This window comes from Nuphar pumila, chromosome 15 (genome assembly GCF_984573655.1).
Source record: "Nuphar pumila chromosome 15, dmNupPumi1.hap1.1, whole genome shotgun sequence".
In the NCBI taxonomy this organism is placed as follows: Eukaryota; Viridiplantae; Streptophyta; class Magnoliopsida; order Nymphaeales; family Nymphaeaceae; genus Nuphar; species Nuphar pumila.
In genome coordinates, this window is record NC_143263.1 from 1,447,569 (window position 1) to 1,465,520 (window position 17,952).

Sequence of the window (17,952 nt, forward strand, 5' to 3'; positions counted from 1 at the left end):
TCCTTTCATTCCTCAAGAGACTCTTCTCTTGAACTGTGTCTGTTCAAGAGACACTTCTTTTGAAACGTGACGGTTGGAGTAGCCACTCCAAGAGTCACTTATGGCCATATGATCTTACAATATTTCCCATCGTGCAGGGGGAGGGGGGGGGATCTTAAGGATTTTATCGACCACCTCCGCTTGTCTGGCAGGAGCAGTTAGTGCACGTCACCTTGTGTTGGGACGTTGCAAGTTTGAATCCCAATAGTATTAGTTGTATAACTGGCAGGGGTCTGCCTAACCTCAGCTTTCTCTGTAAAAAAGAAAAAGGGTTTTATTGACCAGAGGCGAGCCAATGTGTGGTTGTGATGGGGGCAAGGGTTTCCGTTGGGTCTTTCCAAAAAAAAAAAAGTGTCAAGGCAAATTGATGAAAAGTACGAAGTAGAGAAGAAAAAAAAAAAAAAAGAAAGCGTTCCGTTGCCGGGATTTGAACCCGGGTCGCTTGGGTGAAAGCCAGATATCCTAACCGGACTAGACGACAACGGATTGTTGATATGTGATGCTAGCAAAATTTATTAAAACACATTTGGAGGGGCTAAAGAGAACGGGGAAGTGCGGTCGCGTGCCATTGGTATTTGGTAGGTGCACACCTGGCCTATTACTTTATCACCATGGAAATTTCGGGCTCATTCCCAATGGATCTCGCCAAAAAAACCCGTTTAACAGACCTGACCTTTTAGCTAGTAGAATTATTCAAGCACATCTGCCACTTGCAATCTAAGAATTATTGTTCTTATACCCCACTTCTTGGCAGATCGTACTCACCCCCAATCCCCATATGGTCCTAATGGACAGAGCGGATCCAGACCCCACTTCCAGGCATACCATGTGAGACTATGACCAAGGAATTTTGAATTGTGTTTGTTAATTAGCTCATATTCTTACATGATCTGTACCCATGGATCAACAATCATACTTTAATAGTTGACTCAAACTCGTTAGAAAGACTACAAGTTTCAAGCCTGCATGGTCTCGGGAACCCATTTCAAGGCCAAGGGTGTGTTTGGTATCGTTTTGAAATATGACCAAGTTCATGAACAACAATATTCCAACTAATGGCGCAACCACATCTGAGCTTCAGAAAACACTGGAGTTCATGAACCTGATCGTGTCCCATTTAATCTATGCCATGGACTCGCAAGCCTAAGAATAAAGTGGGTCAAGTCCCAAAATCAGTAGGGGTGCAAACGGATCAGACTCGGGCAGGATATTTACAATCCAAAATGTAAATAAAAGATCGAAATCTGAATCAGATCCGAGGAGGTAAGCCAAAATACATGTCATAATACTAGACCCGAAAAAAAAAATTGAACAAAACAAGCTATTTACATGTAAAAAAAAATAATTGGGTCGGGTCTTGAGTCGGATCAATTCTAGATCCGACTTAAAATGCTGATCTGAATTCAACCCCAATCCTAAAGTAATTTTAGTGTACACTTGGATCTTACTTAAATGATCCATATCCAGGAAAAAACATATTGAACTCGGATCAGATACATATCCGATCGGTAGGATATCCAATCCATTTGCAGCCCTATTTGACAGTGACTCAATTTGAAAATGGCTTGGTGTTATGCCACATGGACACATATCTTGGTGGAGTGTCCCCCATGAAATTTTGAAAGTCACCCATCTCAACATTGCATATTCAGCGCCGCTGACAGCCACCCATCTCAACATTTCTCAAGATGAAGACGACACCCAGCTTGAGAAATGCCAATATGGGTGGGGGGCCGTGTGGGTGATGCATGATATGCAGCTGGGGCTGCATTTTATGTGATCACTTAAAAAATAACAAAAATGAGTGGTTTGGGGTAATGGTGGAGCTAAGAACTTAAATTAGGGTAGGCACATATTTTCAGTAATAAAGAAAATTATTGAAGAATTGCATAGTACCATATAATAACATGCATGTATACTTTAAAATTTAGTTTTATTTGATATAAAGATAAAAAATATATATCTTTCATGGATAATGCAATGTGGCCAAGCTCAAGTTTTGATTTTAAAATGCATTCAGCAAGATGTGAGAAAAGGACAAACACAAACGTTCTACAAATAAATACCCAATTAATTAGTTAATCTTTCAAAAAATCTATAAAGAATATCATAAATATTTTATAAATAGTTAGCAAAAGTTCAACCACTCAAAATGAAGCATAAAGTCAATAAATTAAAGTATTAATCTAATGAACAAAAGATAAACTAATAGAAAAACTGAAATATATTAATAATAAAAAAAATCAAATAGTTACTCTAAACACATACTTTTACAATTGGCTTCCTCTAATTTTTTTATATTTTGAAAGTCATTGGCGTTGGTGCACTGGAGGACAGTGATCGGCCAATGGTGAATGGCTAGCCGAAGGATGTTGCCATGTTCTGTTGCTCGTGGGATCCGAGTGAAGAGGGGTCACCCCCTACTGCACACACCACACGACCACAACAAGAGAAAGAGAGGTGGAGTAGAGTAAAAAACCAAATATTGCATATATATCAAAGTGCACACTGTATCAAAAAGAAGCTTTGGTCGATCCTTACAGCGAATTATGACCACTGAATAATCCTTCTCAGTGCAATCCATAGCAGTCACCTGAGGCCTAAGTTTGTCATCCTCATCACCTCTTTCATAGTCTCGATATTCAAGCATCATCTGGTTGAGCCTGATCCACTCTGTGTGAGTATGACCCAAAACCAGATGGTTGATTTATGGATTTTTTTCAATTTCTAGCGACTTTTTTAAAAACAAGAAATTACCGATAAAAACTTTTGTCACTATGGGCCGCACAACCACTTTGACTTATGTGGCCCACCTCTAAAAGCTATGAACACACTTGTACGCCAGTGGGGTTTGATCCAGTACCACAATGATACTGCAATAAACGTGTTAATGGGCCTTGCATATACCTAAATCTAGTGGAGTCCACAGACAGCACTGGACAAGTGTTGCGTGATCAGCAGGGCCTCACATCTTTTGTGAAACGTTGTTGCACCTGTGTGCGTTTGAGAGAGAGAGAGAGAGACCTTCACAGCCTGCCACTCATCAAAAGAGGAGAGCAGCTGAGATTCCATGGAGAAAAAGGCAGTTGGGGACCTCAGCTCTGTCTTAAACTTCTTGCAAAAGGGAAGCCATTGCTTGGAGAAAACAGAGGCCTCCAGGAGAGCATACAGTGTCAAGTCTGATCCGCCATCGTCAAATAGGTAGACGCTCAGCTTCTCCGGCGGGTAGTCATAGGCCATGAGAGACAACACAGTGTTGATGACGAGCAATGGCGGTTCTTTTGATGGATCTGCAGTGCACACAAAGATGTCTCGTAAGTAGGACTGGCTTTTTCAGGACGAGGGGAAGTTTCGATCACGTGGCCTAGCTTGCTTTTGCCACTGTTCTCATTTGTACTAGATATTATCAATTGATTTAGTGACTTCGGTAAATAACTCTTCCTCAAGGAATATTAGGAAACTGTGGGTCTATCTTCAAGTAACAAATACAGTGACTTGTGAACCTTATTTCCAAGAGAAGCATTAGTGTTACATGGGAGGTCCTGACAACCAGTTCAAGTAGTCATTAGAAGTCTACTGATATATTCAGTGCTTTAATTTTTTTCCCTCTTGTTTTTTTACCTCTTTTCTCAAAATAAATATTATTGGAGAGATAAAAATAGAGGTGAGGATGATATCAATAAATTGCTGCCAATATATTTCTCCTGGGGTTTTTAAGTTGTGATCTTCCAGTATGGAGATGAAAGGACCCCCTCCCATCATTTCTCATGATTGTTAAGTGAAGTGTCATTTATGTTCTTTTATTACAGAGCTAGGTGTTGGTATGATAATGTAACTATTGAATATGCTCTATTATATGGCCAAGATGTGATGAGAAGATGAAAGACACATGGCTATGGTGTATTTATGAGAGTGGATAGCCTCAATAAAAATAAAAAGTTGAACCATTTGAGATGCCTTGAGCATGTCTGCATGGATGTGAAACCTCGCTGCATAAATTCTCATTTTTATAAAATTAAATGGCACTTGGGAAGGAAGAGATCAACAAAAGAATTGAGCGAGGTCATGAAATATGGTATTGAGGAATGCAAACTAACTTGTAGTTTAGCCTTTTATTTTCTTCAGTCAAACAGGGAAGAATGAGAAAAAAAGTAGATGCGTAAAAGAATGATATTAAAGCCAGTTTTTGCCATGTTAGCAAAAGGAGGAGAGGTTTCTTAGGAAATGTGCTTTATTTTTCAGTCATTAGTAGAATAGATAAAGCATCTTAAGAATGTGAAATAGCATTACTCTTCTGATGTAGCAACAAATTGTATAATGAATCACACTAAAAACCAAAAGTGTCATGTGTGGACACATTGTTAACAACTTCATCTGATCAACCTTGTCCTTCTAAAATCCACCCACGAGTATTTCTCCAGGCCAGACAGAATATTAGTGAGCATAAGTTAGCTACTCTCTCTCTCTCTCTCTCAGTTTCATACTGGTTGGTGGACCGATATTCGATGAAGAAATCAAGAAGGAAACCTCACCTGAAATTGAGGATGTTTCTATGAGTGTGTTCATTTCTGATCCAGTCTTTCAAGAGATGAATGCAAGACCCATCCTTGTTAGAGAGTCCGATGAATTGTCTGACCTTTCTTCACTTTCTGACGTAGAAGATCATGAAGAGTTGTCTCACATCATTTGTGATAATCCTTTATTCATGGAGAATACTGGAGGTTGTCCAAGCTGGTTCGAGAACAACTTCATCTTTGATAATCCACTCTATGACGATGTTGATGAAGACATCAAAAATGAAGAAGCGTTTGCGTGTGAGGATGTCATCGATGACTTCACACTTGTCATTAATACCGCTATTGTTGAGGCGAATGTCGAAATTGAGAAGCTCAATCCAAGTCTTAGCGAGTCTGTGGACATCCTTGTCAATGAATCCAATATTTTTGAAAACTCTCGTAGTGAACCCAAGGGTGTTACGGTTTACACCCGCGTTGCGTCTGACATGATTGTCGACATTGTTCCGACAAGTCTCATTAGTATATCCATTGTCGAGTCAACTGTCAAAAAGGTGGATTTTATTGATAAGAATCAACAAGACATGTGTGTCAATGAGCGCTTAGATGTTGAAACTCCTTCTGCGGAATTGAATTTAGAGTCTTATTTTAGTCATTATGTAATAGGTCTAGTTGGCATTAAAACTCCAAATCTTGTTTATGACCACTAGGGTTTAGTAGATGATGTTGATTTTGTCTCTTTGATAAATCCTGATAGTACATTTGGTATGTTGTTACTTTGTGTTGCTTGTGATTTATCATGTGATTTTTAAACTAATAGCGCAAAATTTGCCATTTTGAATCACATGCTATATAGTCAATTGATATCTGATTCTGACCCAAATTGTGGTATTATCTGCAGAGCGTTGATGCAAGGTAAGGTCATTAAATATAATGTCTTAGATGCTTTTGAGATTCAATTTCATTGTTCTGCTTTGTATTTGTCTGAATTACATTTTATAGAGCATATTGCATTGCATTGCATCAAATATTTTTGTCATTCCAATATTGAATCTCTTACCCTGTTTACTTCTCTTCTATTTACCTTAAACAATGTCTACGTTGATTACATTTTGAACTTGTGTAGGGATTATAGAGTGATGCTTGAGCATATACAGGCTCCGAGGACAAAGCCTTTCGACCCAGGGGGGGAATGATGTAGAGCATCCTGAAGATCCAATCTTTGAAGACATTGGATCCAAATTCAATTCCAAAGATCCAATCCAAGATGCGATTCGAGGCAAATCCAATCGTGCAGGACTATCAGGGTCCAATTGGATCTCTGCCAACCCAGACCCATTTGGATTATCATATTTCAATTTTTGAGATATTTTGCATCTTTCTTAGAGATTGCATTTGGATTATTTTGATTCTATTTTGACATGTGAGGAATCACGTCAAACATGCTTTTATTTTTTTGTTTTTATTTTTTTTAGGAGCCAGATTCTACGGATTCAGATAGTTCTAGTGCCCTGTAGGATCTTTTTGTGGTACTAGAGGGTGTGTGGGGAATATGGTTAGATTTTTATTTTTCATAAATTTGCTTCTCTAATGTGTTTTGGTGCAGGGTCTATTTTGTTGCACGATCCAGATCCAGATCCAGACCCGCTTTTAAGGAGGGGTCGTAGGTGGCGCCATATTGGTGTGGTCCATTTTAGACCTCATTCAAATATGTGTTGACCAGTCCAAAGTCAAAAATATGGCTGTTGGACCATTTATTTTCCATTGGCTAAAAATAGCCTAGTCAACATCGTTTTTGGGGCAAGACTTGGGAAGGCCCATTGCCTCTTTAATGTGGCCCTTCCCAAGCACCAAGCCCTTAATTAGGGGAGGTCGACCAAGGGGTTGGGGGGCTTCTTCATTTTCATTTTTGGTTGTGTGATTGGTGCTAGAGTGAGAAAAATCAAGTTTTTGGTATGGTTGGTACTTGAGAAAAGCTTTTGAGTGTGGATGTTTGGTGAAAGGTTGCTTAGAGAAGGTGGAACCGTGTATCACCCTGTGAGTGTGGAAGTGGAACTCGTGGGTGGTTTCATTCGTTGAGGCTGATATAAACTTGTTCGTGGTGGTTGAGATTTTGGCACCTCCATTCGTGGCTCATTTGTTGTGGCGTCGGTTGCTTCCCAACGACGACCATTCCAACTTCAAACCGAATAATCGTGGGTTCTTCATTTTGTTTGTTTACTTTGATCATATGAAACTTATGTTAATCGTTTCATCTTGTTGAAAGTGTGACTAGTTCATTGAATATTTTGAATGCATGATTAGATCATTTTTATGTTAAAAAATAGGTTGCTCAATCAAGTTAATTCCCAAAATATTCAGTGTGATTCAAAACTCATTATTTCAACAAATTTCGTAAAATCGATGTCTTTGTTCGTCATCAATACCTTAAAAAAATGGTCATATTGGTCTCGATACTGATCTGATTTAGACGTTCTTTAGCTTCCTGAAAAGCTAAGGAGATTGTCTCCAACTTTGTATTTGAGACTATTTTATTATTCGATCGTTTAAAGCCCTAAAAATTGTTGTCAAAGTCTCAGACTGACTATAACCCACTGTGATTAATTTGGTTCAGAATACTCCTAGTAGTATTCGGTATTTTGCCGTTATCTGAAGATTCTCTACATGAAATTTAAAAATTTTTGATTCTGTGAAAAGCTAAGATTGTAACCTACAACTTTCATGTTTAAAGATTTTGCTGATTCATTGTCGTTGTATTCCAAAAATATCAATTTCTACTATTATCCAATATTTGAATTTTTATTCCTACAATAATATTTCTATATCATTTTGGATATTCAAAAATTTGTAGAGGATTTTAGAAACATCAAGAAATTATGATCTTTAATGTTCTGGAAAGCTCTGAATCTGACCTTCATTTTGTCAGTTGTGAGTTTGTCCAAACTCCAACGCTTGAAGGGTCAAAACTCCCTTCAAACAGTCTACCCCTAAATTTCGATAATCTGTGTATGACTTGTTTAGCAGTCCCAGTGTCACGTCCGTGGAGCGGTCGTTCCTGCTCTGAATCTGATGTTTTTGGATTCGTTCGAAAGCTGTGAAAATTGCACACAACTTTTATTTGGATTTCCTCTGTCGAAACAGAGCTCACAGATCCCGAAAATTTGTTTTCCAGAGTTCTATTCGGACTCTGTATCATTTCAACTTTCGCGTGCATTCGGATCTGTTTGGATCCTAGATCGGTGTGTACCGAGTCCACCATAGCATTGCATCAGTAAGTTTCTTCATAATCAATCCCTTCTCGTTGAGTATAGCCTTTTGCTACTAATCTAGCCTTGAATCTATCAATAGATTCATTTGCCTTGAGTTTCTTCATGAGAACCCATTTGCTACCAATTGTCCTATATCCATTAGGCAAGGTAGCTAGTTCCCAAACTTCATTCTTTTCTATAGAGTCCAACTGATCTTTCATGACTTCCTTTCAGAGTTCAGACTCATTAGAAGCAATCACATCTTCAAAACTCAAGTTATCAAGAGTTTCATCCAAATCCATGGAATAACATAATTCCTCTCCCAAGAATATATAATAATCATTCAAATACGATGGAGGAGTTCTTGTTCTTTTCTGTCCAGTTATTGGTTGTGAGGTTTGTTCATTATTCACAACTGGATCGTTATGCTCTAGATCTTGAATGGGTATCTCAGGATCACTTATGATATCCAGAAACATATCATTATCGTCAAGATCGAAAATGCTTTCTTGAGTTTCCAAGAATTATACATCTCTACTCTCTATAAATCTTTTTTCAGGATTATATAGATGATATCCCTTTGATCCCTTTGGGTATCCCATGAAGATGCATTTGATAGTTTTACTATCTAACTTGTCTCTCATTTGACTAGGAATTAATACATGATCAGGTGACCCCCACTTTCGTAAATGACTCAAGTCTGACTTCCTACCAGTCCATAATTCATGTGGAGTAAGCTTTACAGTTTTAAAAGGAACCTTATTCAGGATATACATGGCAGTACAAATTGCTTCTCCCTAGAATTTCTTGGGAAGATTTGCATGGGCTAACATGCATCTTGACATATCCATTAAAGTTCTATTTCTTCATTCTTCTACAATATTCTATTGTGGCGTATAAGGCATCGTTGTATAAGGAGTTATATTATGATCAGTGCAAAAGGTCTTAAACTCATTAGAGTTATATTCACCTCCTCTATCTGATCTGATAACCTGGATTTTTCTCCCTAATAATCCTTCAACTTCATGTTTGTATGCCTTAAACTTTTCTAGAGCTTTTGGTTTCTTAGAAATTAGGTATATGTATCCATACCTAGAGTAATCATCTATAAATATGATGAAATATAATTTTCTTTCATGTGTTTCTACGGTTAAAGATCCACAAATATCTGTGTGTACCAAAACTAACAAATTACATGACCTACTTCCCTTAGGAAAGGGTTTTCTTGTCATTTTCTCTGATATGCATGGTTCACATTTTTCAAATTCTACATTTTGAAGGAAAGGTAATAAACCCATGCGAATTATCCTTTTCATTTTATTGACATTTACATGCCCTAACCTTAAATGTCATAAATATGCATCTATATTAAATGCACAATCAATATAACCAGAAATATTCATTGCATTACTTGTAGAAGGAGTTACATTAAGACGAAAAAGACCATGGTCAGCATCATAGCTGTAACAACCACAAATTTTACACTAAAACTTAAAGAATTGTGTGGATTTGGGCCTGGGATCCGTTATTGGATCCAAAAGAAAAATGTGCATAATTGAGTATTTTAGTAATACAATATAAATAAATAAGTAATAATAATAAATTTTTTAAAACCATTGTTGGACTCAAGTGGATCCACTGCTATTCATGCGACCCGGATCCAAACCGCAATCGGATCTGGCATCGCAGGTCGTGGGTCGGACCCGGACCCGACCCACACCCTGTTAAATTAAAAGAGGGGTTAATAAGGGGGGTACCCGATATGGGTTGCCCGATAAAAAAAAATTTAGAGGGGAAAACCCTCTCCCCTGAGATATCGGGTGTTAGGGTTCAGCCGAACCCTAACACATAAGGAGATGGGAGGTGGGGGAGCACACCGCAGCCGCCGGGAGGAGGAGGAGCTCCTTCCTTTTCGGGAGGCCACCCACCTACAAAGGAGGGACCCCGAACCCTCTTTCCTCTCTCTCGCCATCCCCTTTCTCTCTCTTCTCTCTCTAACCCTCGGATTCCCCTCCCCAGAGCTCGGGCCTGCTGTTTGAAGCCGTGTCAGGAGACGCAACCGACCTCTCTGGTGGCGGTGCTGTCCAGGCCAACCGACCCCTCTCGTAGCTGCCGCAACAACTTCACCGAAAAATGGTAGGGTTTCTCTAATTTTTCTTCAGGTCGATCATGGATTGAGTGGGGTGTGGGTTGTCAAAACCCCAAAATGACTTATTTAAGGGGGGTTTTGGTTGCCGGACAGTCAATAAGATCGAAGATTGGGGGAAACTGGGTTTTTCTTACCGATTGGGTGTTTTGCTTCATTCTCGGATTAGATACTTTGACCGAAAGTTAGATGGAAAAATCTATCTCTTTTTTTTTTATCAAAAAACCCTAGTTTGAACTAGGTTCTTCTTGACCTTGGTCTGTGGGCTTTTCTTCAATCCTTCCAAGTATGAAAATGTGTATGACTGTGTCAAATTAGGATCTGATATTGCGTTGAATCATAGCTGCAATCATTTTGTATACTGGAATAATGAATACAGCATGCCTTAAATTAATAGTTTCTGTACGGGTAGCATTAATGTCTTACTACTGTGTGTATGGATATGTGTAGGGTTATTAATTTTACTAATTTAACTTGTGGGAGAACCTAACAAATAGCTGCTTTTGTTTTTGGGTCCAACCGAGTTATCTTGGTTCCCACCATGGAGGAATGTTTAGCTGTTAGTTGTTCTTTTTTTTTTTTTTTTATGTTCAGCATAATACAACATACTGAAATTAATGAGTTGAAATGTTAAATGATACTTAATTTAATATGGCTGAACAGTGTCTAGTTGGATTTATTGGTTTCTTGTGTAACTCAACATGCTGTGCTATACTTAGTACGGTAATTGGCTGAACCGATAGCTATTGTACATGCTGTAATCTAGTGAACTGTAATGTTAAATGATACTTAATTTAATATGGCTGAACAGTGTCTAGTTGGATTTATTGGTTTCTTGTGTAACTCAACATGCTGTTTTATACTTAGTACGGTAATTGGCTGAACCGATAGTTATTGTACATGTTGTAATCTAGTGAACTGTAATGTTAAATGATACTCAAATTAATATGGCTGAACAGTGTCTAGTTGGATTTACTGGTCTATTGCGTAACCCAACATGTTATACTACACTTAATTATTAAAATATATATATATATATATATTTCTTGTAATGATTGGGTGATCTAGTACCTTGAATTTCCTGTGATGTATAACTGAGATAGGTGGAATGGGCTTACAGTTTTATTATTTTCGGCCTGTATTGTGATACACATAAAAAGGTTATGTTTTGGTATGTTGGATTTTAGTATTTCAGTATGCTAGCTGAAAAATACCTAGTTGTCACTTCTCTTGTGCACGAACTTTCTTGTGTTTGTATTACTGAAATAAACTGAATGGGTCTTACAGTCTTTGTTATTAGATTTCACATAAAACTGCAAGTTCTCTTACATTCCAATTTCTACCTTAGAGTAGCAGTTGTACACCAATGATAGTTTGAATTCTTAAGATAATTCCTTGATCTCTTCACGTAGAAAATGAGTAAGACATACCAAATAAATGTTAGGTAGTGACATTGTATATTGCCCATACTCCGAGTAGGGGAATTTCTTTTCCGTGGAGCATGGTGAATAAAAAGGAAATAATATAGTGGTAACCTAAATGGGTAAATGATTAAGTAAGTCGATGTTATCCCTTTCTAGTAGTGGTGGGGTTGTTTGGGAAACCCTGCTCAATGGGCGATACGGGTTAGGTACCTAATGTAGGTACGTGAATTGATTCAATTATATTGGTAAGAAAATCCAATATTAATTTTTGTGCTTGAACGGTTTAAATGCACCGGAGCACTCTGAGTGAGTTTATGAAAATAATATGGAAAATGATGGGGTTGATTCATACACTTGGAAAAAAATGACTAAGGTTGGGAATCTACTATAGAAAAAGTATCGGGGTTTGGGAAAATGCCCCTACACCCTGAAGGGTTAACTAAATGAAAGGATTTACTCACTCAGATTCAGGTTTACCTTGGAGAGGGTAAGTGGTACAAAACTCCGAGGACATAATTTTGGTTTCGAGCTAAAGTGACTCGTTGGTCCCCAGTCCTCGGAGTTGGGGGACCCAGACTACCAATTGGTCCTAGGTGGTAGTTCTATGAACTTCTGCAGAAGTTAGGGATGCATCCTGTTTTGGTTTTGGCCTTTGAGAGTTTATCTCGGTCACTGGCCGCTCCCTTGGGATTTTCAGTCACAGTTAGAATGTTCGGGTTAATAAAACAACCTTGAATAATATACCCCCGAACGTTCTCTTCTGTGATGGTTGCCTTGGCCCGTGTGTACCCGTGGGATAAGAAAAGATAAACATCAGCTAGAACAGTTGGGTATCACTGTGTGGAGTCATTAAAGAGACATTTGCATACTTTTTCATCATGCTTTATATTCGGTACTTATGATGAAACAACATCCTAAATTGTGCATACATTAGTTAATTGAATTCATATTATGGATGTTATATAGATGTTATTCATGTTAGTGTAAGTTCTGCCTTAATTGCTTAATACCTTGCTTAATTGTTGTAGTTGCATAAAATGCTTTTTGCTTAAGTATAACTGTTACATAATCTACCTTTCTATGCAGATATATGTCTATTATTGCTATTGCATCGGATTCCCTATGTGTTTATGTTTAGACAGAAATTCCAACACAACACCCACATCACACCTGACACATGATCTACTTGCAAGAATAATTATAGTTTTCCTACTTAGACGTGGTAGTCTAATTCCTATAATTTTTATCATTTTCAGGCACAGAGTAGTCCATGGGCGAAGCAGGATGAGGCGCTGACCATGACTGGATTTATTTGTTCCCTAGCGGTCCTAATTGCTTTTTGATTGAAATTTTTGTTTTAAGACTGATGATGTGACAAACTCTATTTGGATTCTATTATTATTGAAATAAAAAAAAATAAATGGCGTGGTTTGCTTTTACCTTCCTGTATCGTTCTGAAATGCTTAACCCTAGAATCATTTGTTGGTTTAAAAAGAAGAAAAAAAAATCCTGGAAAAATCTGGGTTAAAATTTTGGGGCGTTACAGTTATGGTATCAGAGCCTGGGAACAATAAATCAAAGTTCATGATCATGCCACATCCTGAGATCGCTCTGTGAGTATATTTTATTTATTTTACTTTAGCAGTCATGATAATTACATTGTTTCTCCTATATAAGTATAAATATATATCTGTAATGATTTTTGAAACACTACAATTCAAAGATAGTAAAACTGTGTGTATTGAAATGATTATTAGATGTATCGTCGATCCCAAGCTAATTCGAGCACGGCGAATGAATGGCAGGACCAAAGGGGTTTCGTGATGGAAACTCTTGGTAATCTGGCTCAAACCATGGACACCCAAATGCGCCACCAGGCGGAGTTAGCTACAGCCATAAGTGAAAGGCATAATACGAGCACAATCACGTATGAGAAGTTCTTGAAGTTAAACCCGCCTACCTTCTCAGGCAAGGCCGATCCTGAACTAGCCGAGAGTTGGATTGCCAAGACAGAATGAGCTTTTCGGGTTCTGTCTGTTCCCGATGATAAGCAAACGGACTTCGGCACCTACCGCTTGACGGAAGATGCACAGAAGTGGTGGGACACCACCCGAACCATCCACTTTGCCGGAGTGGATACTATTCCATGGGAAGATTTCAAGCAGACATTTTTAGAGACATATTTCCCCCAGTACGCTCGTGATCAGAAGCATCAGGAGTTCTTGGAGCTTACTCAAGGACATATGAATTTGGTAGAATACACTACCAAATTTCGGACCTTGGAGCGTTATTGCCCAAATTTGTTCGCAAATGATAAAGCCAGAGCAACTAGGTATGTGCGTGGACTCAGGGACGAATTACGACCACGAGTGATGATAAATCTGCCGTCCACTCTCGCACAAGCCATTGAAGTGGCTACTATGCTGAATGAAGAATGGGAGCGATCAAGGAAGAGTCAAAAGGACACACCGGGGAAGCGGGGAGCCGGTCCGCCACAATATCACGGGGGCAAGAAGTACCAGCCACCTTACAAGAAGCAGAAGTACAATGGTGGAAATCGTCCTCCGCAGCAACAAGGACAAAATCGGGTGTGCCAGAAGTGCAACCGGTCCCACTACGGACAACCTTGCCCTAGAGACACCGGGGCATGTCTCTACTGTGGAAAGATGGGTCATTATGCCCGTTAGTGCCACAAGAAGATGGCGGATATGCAGAAACGTAATGCTGGAGGAGGGCAACAACATCAACCATCTCAGCAGCAGCAAACACCACAACAAAATGCACAGAAGAGGGTGCCTGGACGAGTATATGCCACCACTGTGGAGAAGTTGGAGAAAGGAAATCTGGTACAAGGTACGGTGTTTGTCAATGGTTGTGCTGCACTTGTTCTATTTGACTGTGGTGCTACACATTCGTTCATATCTATAGAGTTTGCAAAATTACTTGGTGCACCTACTGAATCTCTGAAACATGAATTCTATGTGTACAATCCGATAGGATATAATTCGATATGTGTAAACTACATCCCTGATGTCATAATTGTACTTGAAGGGCAGAACTTACCTGCTGACCTAATCTTGCTCGATATGACTGAATATGATGTCATATTGGGGATGGATTGGTTATATGAACATTATGCCAACGTTTTCTGTCGCCAAGGGAAAGTGGTGTTGTCCCGACCAGGATTGCCAAAGGTTGAGTTTCGACTCTCTAGACCTACAGTAAAGAGCCGAATTGTATCGGTATTAAAGGTCCAGAAGTATATGCGACAGGGGTGCCGAGCATTCCTAGTAAATGTATTCTCCTGCGAGTCGAAGGTCACACCATTAGAAGAACTTGAAGTGGTTCGTGAATTCCCAGAAGTGTTTCCGGATGAGTTGCCTGGACTACCTCCACAGCGTGAGGTGAATTTTCATATCGAGTTGGTGCCTGGGACGACACCGATCTCGAAAGCGCCTTATCGTATGGCTCCAGTAGAGTTGGGGGAGCTGAAGAAACAACTCCAAGAGTTGATGGAACAAGGTTTCATTAGACCGAGCATGTCACCATGGGGAGCACCAGTTCTCTTTGTGAAGAAGAAAGATGGTTCTATGAGGTTGTGTATAGACTATCAAATGTTGAATCAGGCAACAGTAAAAAATAAGTATCCCCTACCTCGCATTGAAGACTTATTCGATCAATTGCAAAAGGCTAAGGTGTTTTCAAAAATCGATCTTAGATCTGAGTATCACCAACTTCGGATCAAGGACGAGGATATTCCCAAGACAGCCTTTAGGACAAGGTACGGTCACTACGAGTTCGTAGTTATGCCATTCGGACTGACAAATGCTCCCGCCGCATTCATGGATTTGATGAATCGGTTATTCAGAGCGTACTTGGATACTTTTGTGATTGTTTTTATTGATGATATACTTATATACTCTGAAAGTATAGAACAACATCGTGAACATTTGAGGATCGTATTGGGGACTCTCAAGGAACACCAATTCGCCAAATTCTCTAAGTGCGAATTCTGGCTTGAGAAGGTCATGTTCTTGAGTCATGTTATATCGCGAGATGGAGTCACTGTGGACCCGGCTAAGGTTGAAGCTGTATTAAATTGGGGTTAACTGAAGAATATCAGTGATATCAGGAGTTTTCTAGGATTAGCAGGCTATTATAGAAGATTCATTCAGGACTTTTCACAGATTGCTATGCCCATGACCAAGCTCCTGAGGAAAGGAATCAAGTTCGAATGGACGGATAAGTGCGAGGAGAGTTTCCAAATCTTAAAGAAGAAGCTTACCACCGCACCAGTGTTGGCTTTACCTTCAGGTCATGGTGGTTTTGTGGTCTACTCCGATGCATCAGGTACTGGGTTGGGATGTGTTTTAATGCAAAATGGTAAGGTGATAGCATATGCCTCTCGCCAATTAAAGATTCATGAACGAAACTACCCAACTCATGATCTCGAATTGGCAGCCGTAGTGTTCGCTTTGAAAATATGGCGACATTACCTGTATGGGGAACAATTCGAAGTATTTACTGATCACAAAAGTCTTAAGTACCTGTTTTCCCAGAAAGAGTTAAACATGCGACAACGACGATGGTTGGAGTTTATAAAGGATTACGATTTTTCCATTTTCTATCACCCAGGAAAGGCAAATGTGGTAGCTGACTCCCTCAGCCGAAAAGCTGATTGCAGTTTGTCTAGTCTTTTAACAAAAGGGTGGAATTTGGTGGAGGAATTCATTGATTGGAAACTGTTCTCAGATATCGTGGGAAGTATCAAGTTATCTAATTTATCTGCCCATCCGGAGATCCTTACAAAGATTATTGAAGGTCAGAAGGAGGATCCCCAATATGAGAAATTGAAGTCACTAGCCCAACAAGAGAATTCACATTTCTCACTCAAGGAAGATGGCAGTATTTGGATGAAAAAGCGACTTTGGGTCCCTAGTAATCCCAAGTTGAAAGAAGAACTATTGGGAGAAGCACATAGGTTCAAATACACCGTACACCCAGGGGGCACAAAAATGTTTAAAGATTTACAACGAGGGTATTGGTGGAATGGAATGAAGCGTGAGGTCGCAAGTTATGTCTCGAAGTGTTTGACTTGTCAGCAAGTCAAGGTGGAACATCAGAAGCCTGGCGGAATGATGCAGCAAATGGAGATTCCACAGTGGAAATGGGAAGAAATTACCATGGATTTCGTGGTGGGTTTGCCCAAAATACGGAAACAACATGACGCTATATGGGTAATAGTGGATCGATTGACCAAATCGGCTCACTTTCTACCCATACGAATAAATCAATCCCTCGAGAGCTTAGCAGACTTATACATCAAAGAGGTTGTTCGACTGCATGGAGTACCAGTTTCTATTATATCAGATCGAGATCCTCGATTTACTTCTCGGTTTTGGGGTCAGTTGCAACAGGCCTTGGGTACGAAACTGAAGCTGAGTACTGCTTTTCATCCTCAAACTGACGGACAATCAGAGAGGACTATCCAGACGCTAGAAGATATGCTGCGAGCATGTATGTTGGATTGGAAAGGTGAGTGGGACAAGCATGTTATTTTAGCCGAATATGCTTACAATAATAGTTACCATGCGAGTATCGGCATGGCTCCTTTCGAAGCTCTGTACGGAAGACCCTGTAGATCGCCGGTGTATTGGGACGAAATTGGAGAACGGTCGATAGAATCACCAATCGTGTTACAACATTATACCCAACAGATCAAGATAATAAGAGATAGACTGCTCACGGCCCAGAGTCGACAAAAAAGTTATGCAGATCAAAGGCGCAGGGAACTCACTTTTGACGTGGGGGATAGGGTCTTTGTGAAAGTATCACCCACCAAAAGTGTGTTTCATTTTGGTAAGAAAGGAATATTGAGTCCCAGATATGTCAGACCTTTTGAGATTTTTGAACGGATTGGAGAAACGGCCTATCGTATAGCCCTACCTCCTCAGTATGCTCAGATACATAACGTATTCCATGTATCTATGTTAAGAAAATATCTTTAAGATCCGTCGCATGTCATCCAATATGAGGACGTAGATATAAGGGAAGACCTAACAATGGAAGAAAAACCAGTGGAGATATTGGAACGAAGTAAGCGAGTGTTGAGATCAAAGACCATTCCTCTCGTTAAGGTGAGATGGCAACACCATGGCATCGATAAAAGCACGTGGGAACCGAAGGCTAATATGCGAGAAAAATACCCCGAGCTGTTCGAGTAAACACCGACAGGTAAATTTAGAGGACGAAATTTTTTTTAGGAGGAAAGGATGTAACAACCACAAATTTTACACTAAAACTTAAAGAATTGTGTGGATTTGGGCCTGGGATCCGTTATTGGATCCAAAAGAAAAATGTGCATAATTGAGTATTTTAGTAATACAATATAAATAAATAAGTAATAATAATAATTTTTTTAAAACCATTGTTGGACTCAAGTGGATCCAACTCCTGGATCCACTGCTATTCATGCGACCCGGATCCAAACCGCAATCGGATCCGGCATCGCAGGTCGTGGGTCGAACCCGGACCCGACCCACACCCTGTTAAATTAAAAGAGGGGTTAATAAGGGGGCAAC

General features: G+C 39.5%; 1 non-coding gene across 1 annotated transcript; it reads right to left on the reverse strand.

The window, feature by feature from the left end:
* Positions 1-451: 451 nt before the first annotated feature.
* On the reverse strand, positions 452-525 carry TRNAE-UUC (transfer RNA glutamic acid (anticodon UUC)). The gene has a single exon. It is a non-coding gene; the product is annotated as a tRNA-Glu (tRNA).
* Between the last annotated feature and the right edge of the window lie 17,427 nt (positions 526-17,952).